We start from the raw sequence: 13,355 nt of genomic DNA, 5'->3' as shown, positions 1-13,355 counted from the left end.
TTTCTGATGTGTTATTATGGAAATATGACCCAGAGGAAATGCCCTCCAAAGCATCTGTATATGCCGAAAAAGCACATTGGGCATGTCATCATTTTCTTATTTCAAAGGTTCTCAAAAAAAGGAGCACGTAGAGGGCAGGAGTAATTTACTCTCTAACGAAATCCTGCATTAGAACATTTTCTGATGTGTTATTATGGAAATATGACCCAGAGAATATGCCCTCAATAGTAACTTTATGTACTGAAAAAGCATATTGGGCATGTCATCATTCTTCTATTTTAAAGGTTCTCAAAAAAAGGAGCACGTAGAGGGCAAGAGTAATTCACTGTCTAACAAAATCCTGCATTAGAACATTTTCTGATGTTTTATTATGGACATATGACCCAGAGAATATGCCCTCAATAGCAACTTTATGTGACGAAACAGCATATTGGGCATGTCATCATTTTCTTTTTTCAAAGGTTCTCAAAAAAAGGAGCAAATTGAAGGCAATAGTAATTCACTCTCTAACAAAATCCTGCATTAGAACATTTTCTGATGTGTTATGGAAATATAACCCAGAGGAAATGCCCTCCAAAGCATCTGTATATGCCGAAAAAGCACATTGGGCATGTCATCATTTTCTTATTTCAAAGGTTCTCAAAAAAAGGAGCACGTAGAGGGCAGGAGTAATTCACTCTCTAACGAAATTCTGCATTAGAACATTTTCTGATGTGTTATTATGGAAATATGACCCAGAGGAAATGCCCTCCAAAGCATCTGTATATGCCGAAAAAGCACATTGGGCATGTCATCATTTTCTTATTTCAAAGGTTCTCAAAAAAAGGAGCACGTAGAGGGCAGGAGTAATTCACTCTCTAACGAAATTCTGCATTAGAACATTTTCTGATGTGTTATTATGGAAATATGACCCAGAGAATATGCCCTCAATAGTAACTTTATGTGACGAAACAGCATATTGGGCATGTCATCATTCTTCTATTTTAAAGGTTCTCAAAAAAAGGAGCACGTAGAGGGCAAGAGTAATTCACTGTCTAACAAAATCCTGCATTAGAACATTTTCTGATGTTTTATTATGGACATATGACCCAGAGAATATGCCCTCAATAGCAAGTTTATGTGACGAAACAGCATATTGGGCATGTCATCATTTTCTTTTTTCAAAGGTTCTCAAAAAAAGGAGCACATTGAAGGCAATAGTAATTCACTCTCTAACGAAATCCTGCATTAGAACATTTTCTGATGTGTTATTATGGAAATATGACCCAGAGGAAATGCCCTCCAAAGCATCTGTATATGCCAAAAAAGCACATTGGGCATGTCATCATTTTCTTATTTCAAAGGTTCTCAAAAAAAGGAGCACGTAGAGGGCAGGAGTAATTTACTCTCTAACGAAATCCTGCATTAGAACATTTTCTGATGTGTTATTATGGAAATATGACCCAGAGAATATGCCCTCAATAGTAACTTTATGTACTGAAAAAGCATATTGGGCATGTCATCATTCTTCTGTTTTAAAGGTTCTCAAAAAAAGGAGCACGTAGAGGGCAAGAGTACGTCACTGTCTAACAAAATCCTGCATTAGAACATTTTCTGATGTTTTATTATGGACATATGACCCAGAGAATATGCCCTCAATAGCAACTATATGTGCCGAAACAGCATATTGGGCATGTCATCATTTTCTTTTTTCAAAGGTTCTCAAAAAAAGGAGCACATTGAAGGCAATAGTAATTCACTCTCTAACAAAATCCTGCATTAGAACATTTTCTGATGTGTTATTATGGAAATATGACCCAGACGAAATGCCCTCCAAAGCATCTGTATATGCCGAAAAAGCACATTGGGCATGTCATCATTTTCTTATTTCAAAGGTTATCAAAAAAAGGAGCACATTGAAGGCAATAGTAATTCACTCTCTAACGAAATCCTGCATTAGAACATTTTCTGATGTGTTATTATGGAAATATGACCCAGACGAAATGCCCTCCAAAGCATCTGTATATGCCGAAAAAGCACATTGGACATGTCATCATTTTCTTATTTCAAAGGTTCTCAAAAAAGGAGCATGTAGAGGGCAAGAGTAATTCACTGTCTAATAAAAAATCATGCATTAGAACATTTTCTGATGTTTTATTATGGACATATGACCCAGAGAAAATGCCCTCAATAGCAACTTTATGTGCCGAAACAGCATATTGGGCATGTCATCATTTTCTTTTTTCAAAGGTTCTCAAAAAAAGGAGTACGTAGAGGGCAAGAGTAATTTACTGTCTAACAAAATCCTGCATTAGAACATTTTCTGATGTGTTATTCTTGAAATATGCTACCCAGAACTTGCCTCACCATTTAACTTTATGTGCCGAAAAAGCATATTGGTCATGTCATCATTTTCTTGTTTCAAATGTTCTCAAAAAAAGGAGCACGTAGAGGGCAAGAGTAATTCACTGTCTAACAAAATCCTGCATTAGAATATTTTCTGATGTTTTATTATGGACATATGACCCAGAGAATATGCCCTCAATAGCAACTTTATGTGACGAAACAGCATATTGGGCATGTCATCATTTTCTTTTTTCAAAGGTTCTCAAAAAAAGGAGCACATTGAAGGCAATAGTAATTCACTCTCTAACAAAATCCTGCATTAGAACATTTTCTGATGTGTTATTATGGAAATATAACCCAGAGGAAATGCCCTCCAAAGCATCTGTATATGCCGAAAAAGCACATTGAGCATGTCATCATTTTCTTATTTCAAAGGTTCTCAAAAAAAGGAGCACGTAGAGGGCAGGAGTAATTCACTCTCTAACGAAATTCTGCATTAGAACATTTTCTGATGTGTTATTCTTGAAATATGGTACCCAGAACTTGCCTCACCATGCAACTTTATGTGCCGAAAAAGCATATTGGGCATGTCATCATTTTCTTGTTTCAAAGGTTCTCAAAAAAAGGAGCACGTAGAGGGCAGGAGTAATTCACTCTCAAACGAAATCCTGCATTATAACATTTTCTGATGTGTTATTATGGACATATGACCCAGAGAATATGCCCTCAATAGCAACTTTATGTGACGAAACAGCATATTGGGCATGTCATCATTCTTCTATTTTAAAGGTTCTCAAAAAAAGGAGCACGCAGAGGGCAAGAGTAATTCACTGTCTAACAAAATCCTGCATTAGAACATTTTCTGATGTTTTATTATGGACATATGACCCAGAGAATATGCCCTCAATAGCAAGTTTATGTGACGAAACAGCATATTGGGCATGTCATCATTTTCTTTTTTCAAAGGTTCTCAAAAAAAGGAGCACATTGAAGGCAATAGTAATTCACTCTCTAACGAAATCCTGCATTAGAACATTTTCTGATGTGTTATTATGGAAATATGACCCAGAGGAAATGCCCTCCAAAGCATCTGTATATGCCAAAAAAGCACATTGGGCATGTCATCATTTTCTTATTTCAAAGGTTCTCAAAAAAAGGAGCACGTAGAGGGCAAGAGTAATTCACTGTCTAACAAAATCCTGCATTAGAACATTTTCTGATGTTTTATTATGGAAATATGACCCAGAGAAAATGCCCTCAATAGTAACTTTATGTACTGAAAAAGCATATTGGGCATGTCATCATTCTTCTATTTTAAAGGTTCTCAAAAAAAGGAGCACGTAGAGGGCAAGAGTAATTCACTGTCTAACAAAATCCTGCATTAGAACATTTTCTGATGTTTTATTATGGACATATGACCCAGAGAATATGCCCTCAATAGCAACTTTATGTGCCGAAACAGCAAATTAGGCATGTCATCATTTTCTTTTTTTAAAGGTTCTCAAAAAAAAAAAGCACATTGAAGGCAATAGTAATTCACTCTCTAACGAAATCCTGCATTAGAACATTTTCTGATGTGTTATTATGGAAATATGACCCAGACGAAATGCCCTCCAAAGCATCTGTATATGCCGAAAAAGCACATTGGGCATGTCATCATTTTCTTATTTCAAAGGTTCTCAAAAAAAGGAGCACGTAGAGGGCAGGAGTAATTCACTCTCTAACGAAACCCTGCATTAGAACATTTTCTGATGTGTTATTATGGAAATATGACCCAGAGAATATGCCCTCAATAGTAACTTTATGTACTGAAAAAGCATATTGGGCATGTCATCATTCTTCTATTATAAAGGTTCTCAAAAAAAGGAGCACGTAGAGGGCAAGAGTAATTCACTGTCTAACAAAATCCTGCATTAGAACATTTTCTGATGTTTTATTATGGACATATGACCCAGAGAATATGCCCTCAATAGCAACTTTATGTGACGAAACAGCATATTGGGCATGTCATCATTTTCTTTTTTCAAAGGTTCTCAAAAAAAGGAGCACATTGAAGGCAATAGTAATTCACTCTCTAACGAAATCCTGCATTAGAACATTTTCTGATGTGTTATTATGGAAATATGACCCAGACGAAATGCCCTCCAAAGCATCTGTATATGCCGAAAAAGCACATTGGACATGTCATCATTTTCTTATTTCAAAGGTTCTCAAAAAAGGAGCATGTAGAGGGCAAGAGTAATTCACTGTCTAATAAAAAATCCTGCATTAGAACATTTTCTGATGTTTTATTATGGACATATGACCCAGAGAAAATGCCCTCAATAGCAACTTTATGTGCCGAAACAGCATATTGGGCATGTCATCATTTTCTTTTTTCAAAGGTTCTCAAAAAAAGGAGTACGTAGAGGGCAAGAGTAATTTACTGTCTAACAAAAATCCTGCATTAGAACATTTTCTGATGTGTTATTCTTGAAATATGCTACCCAGAACTTGCCTCACCATTTAACTTTATGTGCCGAAAAAGCATATTGGTCATGTCATCATTTTCTTGTTTCAAATGTTCTCAAAAAAAGGAGCACGTAGAGGGCAAGAGTAATTCACTGTCTAACAAAATCCTGCATTAGAATATTTTCTGATGTTTTATTATGGACATATGACCCAGAGAATATGCCCTCAATAGCAACTTTATGTGACGAAACAGCATATTGGGCATGTCATCATTTTCTTTTTTCAAAGGTTCTCAAAAAAAGGAGCACATTGAAGGCAATAGTAATTCACTCTCTAACAAAATCCTGCATTAGAACATTTTCTGATGTGTTATTATGGAAATATAACCCAGAGGAAATGCCCTCCAAAGCATCTGTATATGCCGAAAAAGCACATTGAGCATGTCATCATTTTCTTATTTCAAAGGTTCTCAAAAAAAGGAGCACGTAGAGGGCAGGAGTAATTCACTCTCTAACGAAATTCTGCATTAGAACATTTTCTGATGTGTTATTCTTGAAATATGGTACCCAGAACTTGCCTCACCATGCAACTTTATGTGCCGAAAAAGCATATTGGGCATGTCATCATTTTCTTGTTTCAAAGGTTCTCAAAAAAAGGAGCACGTAGAGGGCAAGAGTAATTCACTCTCTAACGAAATCATGCATTAGAACATTTTCTGATGTTTTATTATGGATATATGACCCAGAGAAAATGCCCTCAATAGTAACTTTATGTACTGAAAAAGCATATTGGGCATGTCATCATTCTTCTATTTTAAAGGTTCTCAAAAAAAGGAGCACGTAGAGGGCAAGAGTAATTCACTGTCTAACAAAATCCTGCATTAGAACATTTTCTGATGTTTTATTATGGACATATGACCCAGAGAATATGCCCTCCAAAGCAACTTTATGGGCCGAAAAAGCATATTGGGCATGTCATCATTTTCTTGTTTCAAAGGTTCTCAAAAAAAGGAGCACGTAGAGGGCAAGAATAATTCACTCACAAACGAAATCATGCATTAGAACATTTTCTGATGTTTTATTATGGAAATATGACCCAGAGAAAATGCCCTCAAAAGCAACTTTATGTGCTGAAAAAGGGCATGCCATCATTTTATTTTTTCATTGGTTCTCAAAAAAAAGAGCACGTAGAGGCCAAGATAAATTAATTCTTCTAACAGTCCTACATTAGAACAATTTCTAATGGTTTGTTATGAAAATATGAAGCTCATAACCATGCCCATGTACTGTAGGTAACTTTATATATCAAACCAGTTAAAAGTGACTATAGGGTGCTACATAAAATTATCTGACTAAAATTACACTTGATTATGGAAATATGAGTTGCAGATGACCGCCACCTACAGCCAGGCTTTATGTTTGTTCAGATTGTGCAAAATAAGCTCAGTCTGTAGAGGGCGCCAAACGGTTTCCTATATTAGCGGTAACATTTCCTTTAATTGCACATATCTGAGTTAATTACACGTGCATTTCCTGCAAATTCTTAGAAACAATTTGAACATTCTTTAAAGAACTGAAGTAGTAGAAAATGGGATCATTGCTGCGTAGCTATTTATAGTCTCACTGGGACTTTATTTTACCTGATGATTTCCTTTAATAACCTTATACTCAAATGTAATCCATAACCATAGTGCATAATCACAGAGGATACATTCTTACTATTTTCCTGCTCAAGATGACAAAACCACGTTACAGGTCAGTGAATTTTAATTCAGAAGTTTTAACATGAGTTTCAGACTTTAAGTTCTAAGTTTAAATCTAAGTTTTGGATTGTTTAATTTTGTATAAGTTAAAATGATTTGTTCAAATCTTAATAATAACTAATGCCTAAAACTTACATACCTTTCATAAAGCTTTGTTCAGTTTGATACAATTGATCCATTTGGCTGATCACAGTTATCTTCATTCTCTTATTCTAAATTGTAATTGTATTACATACAGCAATCATAAATATATATATATATATATATATATATATATATATATATATATATATATATATATATATATACTCTATCTTCTAATATATGCTTTAATTGTTACAGGTTCAAAGTCTTTGGGAACGTAAGTACAATTATTAATAGCATCACATATATCTGAACATATATCTGAACACACACACACACACACACACACACACACACACACACACACACACACACATTTATTTTTTTAAACTTTCAAATAATGTAAGTTAGCACTCCATTAATACAATGTCAACATATATGGTTACCTAGGAGGGCTGGGTTCTGACCAACATATTTTTATAACAAAATATTATAAAATGTTTTTATACAGCATTTCATTGGAGAATGAATTGTGAATTATTATTATTATTGAGAACGTGTAAAATATTTAAGTTGTGATGCTCTCTACACTGTGTCGGCACATACATATGGTTTGGAGGGCATTTCCTCTGGGTCATATTTCCATAATAAAACATCAGAAAATGTTCTAATGCATGATTTCGTTAGAGAGTGAATTACTCTTGCCCTCTACGTGCTCCTTTTTTTGAGAACTTTTGAAATCATAAAATAATGACACCTCAAAATTGCTTTTTCGGCATATACAGATGCTTTAGAGGGCATTTCCTCTGGGTCATATTTCAATAATAACACATCAGAAAATGTTGTAATGCAGGATTTTGTTAGAGAGTGAATTACTATTGCCTTCAATGTGCTCCTTTTTTTGAGAACCTTTGAAAAAAGAAAATGATGACATGCCCAATATGCTGTTTCGTCACATAAAGCTGCTATTTAGGGCATATTCTCTGGGTCATATGTCCATAATAAAACATCAGAAAATGTTCTAATGCAGGATTTTGTTAGAGAGTGAATTACTCTTGCCCTCTATGTGCTCCTTTTTTTGAGAACCTTTGAAACAAGAAAATGATGACATGCCCAATATGCTTTTTCGGCACATAAAGTTGCATGGTGAGGCAAGTTCTGGGTACCATAATTCCATAATAAAACATCAGAAAATGTTCTAATGTTGGATTTCGTTAGAGAGTGAATTACTCTTGCCCTCTACATGCTCCTTTTTTTGAGAACTTTTGAAATCATAAAGTAATGACACGTCAAAAGTGCTTTTTCGGCATATACAGATGCTTTGGAGGGCATTTCCTCTGGGTCATATTTCCATAATAACACATCAGAAAATGTTCTAATGCAGGATTTCGTTAGAGAGTGAATTACTATTGCCTTCAATGTGCTCCTTTTTTTGAGAACCTTTGAAAAAAGAAAATGATGACATGCCAATATGCTGTTTCATCACATAAAGTTGCTATTAAGGGCATATTCTCTGGGTCATATGTCCATAATAAAACATCAGAAAATGTTCTAATGCAGGATTTTGTTAGAGAGTGAATTACTCTTGCCCTCTATGTGCTCCTTTTTTTGAGAACCTTTGAAACAAGAAAATGATGACATGCCCAATATGCTTTTTCGGCAGATAAAGTTGCATGGTGAGGCAAGTTCTGGGTACCATATTTCAAGAATAATACATCAGAAAATGTTCTAATGCAGAATTTCGTTAGAGAGTGAATTACTCCTGCCCTCTACGTGCTCCTTTTTTTGAGAACCTTTGAAAAAAGAAAATGATGACATGCCCAATATGCTGTTTCGTCACATAAAGTTGCTATTGAGGGCATATTCTCTGGGTCATATGTCCATAATAAAACATCAAAAAATGTTCTAATGCAGGATTTTGTTAGACAGTGAATTACTCTTGACCTCTACGTGCTCCTTTTTTTAAGAACCTTTGAAACAAGAAAATGATGACATGCCCAATATGCTTTTTCGGCACATAAAGTTGCATGGTGAGGCAAGTTCTGGGTAGCATATTTCCATAATAACACATCAGAAAATGTTCTAATGCAGGATTTTGTTAGACAGTAAATTACTCTTGCCCTCTACGTACTCCTTTTTTTGAGAACCTTTGAAAAAAGAAAATGATGACATGCCCAATATGCTGTTTCGGCACATAAAGTTGCTATTGAGTGCATTTTCTCTGGGTCATATGTCCATAATAAAACATCAAAAAATGTTCTAATGCAGGATTTTGTTAGACAGTGAATTACTCTTGCCCTCTACGTGCTCCTTTTTTGAGAACCTTTAAAATAGAAGAATGATGACATGCCCAATATGCTTTTTCAGTACATAAAGTTACTATTGAGGGCATTTTCTCCGGGTCATATTTCCATAATAAAACATCAGAAAATGTTCTAATGCATGATTTCGTTAGAGAGTGAATTACTCTTGCCCTCTACGTGCTCCTTTTTTGAGAATTTTTGAAATCATAAAGTAATGACACCTCAAAAATGCTTTTTCGGCATATACAGATGCTTTGGAGGGCATTTTCTCTGGGTCATATTTCCATAATAACACATCAGAAAATGTTCTAATGCAGGATTTCGTTAGAGAGTGAATTACTCTTGCCCTCTACGTACTCCTTTTTTTGAGAACCTTTGAAAAAAGAAAATGATGACATGCCCAATATGCTGTTTCATCACATAAAGTTGCTATTGAGGGCATATTCTCTGGGTCATATGTCCATAATAAAACATCAGAAAATGTTCTAATGCAGGATTTTGTTAGAGAGTGAATTACTCTTGCCCTTTATGTGCTCCTTTTTTTGAGAACCTGTGAAACAAGAAAATGATGACATGCCCAATATGCTTTTTCGGCACATAAAGTTGCATGGTGAGGCAAGTTCTGGGTACCATATTTCAAGAATAACACATCAGAAAATGTTCTAATGCAGAATTTCGTTAGAGAGTGAATTACTCCTGCCCTCTACGTGCTCCTTTTTTTGAGAACCTTTGAAATAAGAAAATGATGACATGCCCAATGTGCTTTTTCGGCATATACAGATGCTTTGGAGGGCATTTCCTCTGGGTTATATTTCCATAACACATCAGAAAATGTTCTAATGCAGGATTTTGTTAGAGAGTGAATTACTATTGCCTTCAATGTGCTCCTTTTTTTGAGAACCTTTGAAAAAAGAAAATGATGACATGCCCAATATGCTGTTTCGTCACATAAAGTTGCTATTGAGGGCATATTCTCTGGGTCATATGTCCATAATAAAACATCAAAAAATGTTCTAATGCAGGATTTTGTTAGACAGTGAATTACTCTTGACCTCTACGTGCTCCTTTTTTTAAGAACCTTTGAAACAAGAAAATGATGACATGCCCAATATGCTTTTTCGGCACATAAAGTTGCATGGTGAGGCAAGTTCTGGGTAGCATATTTCCATAATAACACATCAGAAAATGTTCTAATGCAGGATTTTGTTAGACAGTAAATTACTCTTGCCCTCTACGTACTCCTTTTTTTGAGAACCTTTGAAAAAAGAAAATGATGACATGCCCAATATGCTGTTTCGGCACATAAAGTTGCTATTGAGTGCATTTTCTCTGGGTCATATGTCCATAATAAAACATCAAAAAATGTTCTAATGCAGGATTTTGTTAGACAGTGAATTACTCTTGCCCTCTACGTGCTCCTTTTTTGAGAACCTTTAAAATAGAAGAATGATGACATGCCCAATATGCTTTTTCAGTACATAAAGTTACTATTGAGGGCATTTTCTCCGGGTCATATTTCCATAATAAAACATCAGAAAATGTTCTAATGCATGATTTCGTTAGAGAGTGAATTACTCTTGCCCTCTACGTGCTCCTTTTTTGAGAATTTTTGAAATCATAAAGTAATGACACCTCAAAAATGCTTTTTCGGCATATACAGATGCTTTGGAGGGCATTTTCTCTGGGTCATATTTCCATAATAACACATCAGAAAATGTTCTAATGCAGGATTTCGTTAGAGAGTGAATTACTCTTGCCCTCTACGTACTCCTTTTTTTGAGAACCTTTGAAAAAAGAAAATGATGACATGCCCAATATGCTGTTTCATCACATAAAGTTGCTATTGAGGGCATATTCTCTGGGTCATATGTCCATAATAAAACATCAGAAAATGTTCTAATGCAGGATTTTGTTAGAGAGTGAATTACTCTTGCCCTTTATGTGCTCCTTTTTTTGAGAACCTGTGAAACAAGAAAATGATGACATGCCCAATATGCTTTTTCGGCACATAAAGTTGCATGGTGAGGCAAGTTCTGGGTACCATATTTCAAGAATAACACATCAGAAAATGTTCTAATGCAGAATTTCGTTAGAGAGTGAATTACTCCTGCCCTCTACGTGCTCCTTTTTTTGAGAACCTTTGAAATAAGAAAATGATGACATGCCCAATGTGCTTTTTCGGCATATACAGATGCTTTGGAGGGCATTTCCTCTGGGTTATATTTCCATAACACATCAGAAAATGTTCTAATGCAGGATTTTGTTAGAGAGTGAATTACTATTGCCTTCAATGTGCTCCTTTTTTTGAGAACCTTTGAAAAAAGAAAATGATGACATGCCCAATATGCTGTTTCGTCACATAAAGTTGCTATTGAGGGCATATTCTCTGGGTCACATGTCCATAATAAAACATCAGAAAATGTTCTAATGCAGGATTTTGTTAGACAGTGAATTACTCTTGCCCTCTACGTGCTCCTTTTCTTGAGAACCTTTGAAACAAGAAAATGATGACATGACCAATATGCTTTTTCGGCACATAAAGTTAAATGGTGAGGCAAGTTCTGGGTAGCATATTTCAAGAATAACACATCAGAAAATGTTCTAATGCAGGATTTTGTTAGACAGTAAATTACTCTTGCCCTCTACGTACTCTTTTTTTTGAGAACCTTTGAAAAAAGAAAATGATGACATGCCCAATATGCTGTTTCGGCACATAAAGTTACTATTGAGGGCATATTCTTTGGGTCATATTTCCATAATAACACATCAGAAAATGTTCTAATGCAGGATTTCGTTAGAGAGTGAATTACTCCTGCCCTCTACGTGCTCCTTTTTTTGAGAACCTTTGAAATAAGAAAATGATGACATGCCCAATGTGCTTTTTTGGCATATACAGATGCTTTGGATGGCATTTCCTCTGGGTCATATTTCCATAATAACACATCAGAAAATGTTCTAATGCAGGATTTTGTTAGAGAGTGAATTACTATTGCCTTCAATGTGCCTTCAATTTGATCCAAAATACAGTAAAAACAGTAATATTGTGAAATATTATTACAATGTAAAATAATAATACAATAAAATATAATTTATTTCTGTGATCAAAGCTGAATTTTCACCATCGTTACTCCAAGTGTTCATCACATGATCCTTCAGAAATCTTTCTAATATGATGATTTGATGCTCAACAAACATTTATGATTAATATCAATGTTGAAAACCGTTATTTACAGTATTTTAAAAAAAAATTTAGTTTGATGAATAGAAAGTTTATCTGAAATACAAACTTTTGTAGCATTATACACTACCATTCAAAAGCTTGTGGTTAGAATTTATAAAAAGATGTTGGGAAAGAAATTAATACTTTTATTCAGTAGGTTGCATTTAATTGATCAAAAGTGACAGTAAAGACATGTATAATGTAACAGAAGATTCTGTTTCAAATAAATGCTGTTCTTTTGAACTTTCATTTCATCAAAAAATCCTGAAAAATAAAATGACTGACTGCTCTCTTTTCACTGCTTTCGGAGACATTATGAAATAATTATCCCTGTGCCACTGTTGAATCTGACAGTGATACCATCCAGTGAGACTGGAAGCCATCTGATTATTTTCTACTGTTTTTGAGACATTTCAATGTATTTTGAAGTCACTTGCTTTTACGGGTGTTCAAGTGCCTTAAATGTAGTGCCCTGGTATATTTGCCATAGCTGCCCTTTTGAGTCTGCTGCTTTGTCACCCTCTAAATCCATATTACTCAAGTAAGTAATTTAAAAGAAGATATATATATATATATATATATATATATATATATATATATATATATGTATGTGAATATAAGTGTTTTTAATAAATATATATATTTATGCATATTATGATCAAATATATTGTATATTTTGTATAAAGTGTATATTGCGAGACTAACCAACCCCCCGCCCAAAAAAACTTGGGGACCCCCCATAAGACTTGACTCAATTCGAGCACTGCTCTCAGAGTACATCCGTAAGACATTACCTCTATTACAAGGTATTGCACTTGCAAAATATAAGATTCGAGAGAGTCTTGTCTGCAAGCCAAGCACGATCTGGCCTATCCCACCATGTATGCGACACCGGTATGCGCGCTCATAATGGAAGCAACGCGGTCGCGACGCGCACGCGGTGAGACACGCTTGACGCCTCAGGGGCGCAACTGTCCGAGCGCTTTGGAAACAAGGAGAAAGCGGCGCAACTAGCGATTTCCACGCGTTTTTAGGCGCGAATTATTGACGACAAAAGCGATGACCCTCGGTACCCCTCAAGCTGAGATGTTGATGTGATGTGATATCTGATCTAAGTGGGCGTGGTCTGCGTAAGGTAGAGAGGGCATGACTGATGATAGTGTCCTGGTCCAGTCATGACAACGCGATTCTCAGCCTGCGCTCCAGCTGA

Source organism: Carassius carassius, chromosome 17 (genome assembly GCF_963082965.1).
Source record: "Carassius carassius chromosome 17, fCarCar2.1, whole genome shotgun sequence".
In the NCBI taxonomy this organism is placed as follows: domain Eukaryota; kingdom Metazoa; phylum Chordata; class Actinopteri; order Cypriniformes; family Cyprinidae; genus Carassius; species Carassius carassius.
Note: the sequence above shows the minus strand (reverse complement) of the source record.